General features: G+C 58.1%; 1 protein-coding gene across 2 annotated transcripts in view; it reads right to left on the bottom strand.

Moving 5' to 3' along the window:
• The window catches only part of CRYZ (crystallin zeta), a 64,023-nt gene extending 63,209 nt beyond the window's left edge, over nt 1-814 (bottom strand). Inside the window, exon 1 of one of the 2 annotated variants that reach the window (XM_005429157.3) lies at nt 794-814. The gene's annotated coding sequence lies outside the window, so the exon portion shown is untranslated. The remainder of the gene's footprint in view (nt 1-793) is intronic. The other variant, XM_005429158.2, reaches the window with a different exon arrangement.
• Between the last annotated feature and the right edge of the window lie 636 nt (nt 815-1,450).

The following is a 1,450-nucleotide window of genomic DNA, read 5'->3' as shown; positions in this document are numbered from 1 at the left end:
CGGTATTAATTTCTTACAGAACTTGTTTTAACGGGAGAACCGGTGTCGCTGAAGAAGACTCCAGAGAGAAGCACCCAGCCGCATGCACTTGCAGCACGGTGCAGTCTCTGATGAAGGAGTCCGTGTGCCAACACCCTTTCGTTAAAACAACCCTAATTCTCCGCGTTCAGTATTTTCTTCGCGCTGTACCATATCCTCAAATATTTAAGAGATCTTTCCTATGTGCAACTGGTCAGCACTCCCACTTACAAACAGCCTGGTATAACTCTTGAGAGAGGGGAAGCAGAACCAGATACAGACCCCGTCGGAGGGTCCCGCTGGAGTCATCCGCTCTTCTCCACTCTCAGCCTCAGCAGGATCAGGCCAGGGCCACCCTGCTCGCCGCCGACAAATTCCCCTTCCCTCCCGTCTCTGCCGAGACCGCGACGACCCGCCGAGGGGTCCTACCCGGCGCCCCAAAAGGGGACACATCCTTCCGATGTACACAGAGATAGCAGTGGGAGAGCAGGGTGCGCATGAGTCGGGAATTCTCTAGAGCCTGCATGTCTGCCCGTTTCCATCTCTTCAGAAAATGATGCAGGAAATATTCACTAAAATGTCGAGGGCGTGTAATTTAAGCGATGAAGTTTAGACTGAGCTTCGGAGAGATGGGTGATAAAGGTGGACGACCCAAAGTATATCCCGCATAACCAAGCCCATATACTTCCCACGTCCGCCCCGTACACGTTATCGCGTTTCTGACCGCTTCTCAGAAATAACGCCTCTCTCCAATTAGCTCGGCAAAACTGCTCACCTCTTTCGAAGCCCCTCCGGCCACAACAATAACCCGGATCTGCTGACGGACTGTTCTCTGAGCGCGTTTTCCTCCTGACTCCCCGAACCTCCCGCGCCCCGGGGCGGCCGACCCAGCCTGTGACTCCGCGCAGCCATCGGAGAGGCCCTGGGTGAGCCCGCCAAGCACCGCACCCCCGCAGCGCGTCCCCCGCCCCGCCTCCGCTGAGACCCTCGCACTGCGCGGGGCTGCTCCGAAGCCTCGGGGCGGGCGGGGGGCCGGCCAGTGCAGCCGCGCTCGCTCGTCACCTGGCGGAGCCGGCTCCGGACGCGGTACGAAACATGGAGATCTCCCGCACGCTGGTTTTCCTCCAGCACCGCAGTATGAATTACCGCTGCTCCTAATCTCACGGTCGCCGCGGGAAATAACGCGCAGATAGACTTTTCTGATTCCTACCGCTGTATTTTCAGAGCGAAAAGGCGCATAGGAAGGGGATTGTTTCATAGAAATCTAACCCGCAGCCCTTCTCGGAGCGCGCACCAACCTCATTAATTATCTCGTTGAAGGCGCAGGAAAAACAAAGACGATCGACAGCCTTGACGCTGCTCCCGGCCGTGCCCGATCCGCCGCGACAGGGCTCACCACGGCTCTCATCACGGTGGCCCCGGCCCGCCGCCA

The sequence above is a fragment of the Geospiza fortis genome, unplaced genomic scaffold, assembly GCF_000277835.1.
Source record: "Geospiza fortis unplaced genomic scaffold, GeoFor_1.0 scaffold496, whole genome shotgun sequence".
Classification (NCBI taxonomy): domain Eukaryota; kingdom Metazoa; phylum Chordata; class Aves; order Passeriformes; family Thraupidae; genus Geospiza; species Geospiza fortis.
The sequence above is the reverse complement of the archived record's forward strand: the minus strand, read 5'-3'. Positions and strand labels throughout refer to the sequence as shown.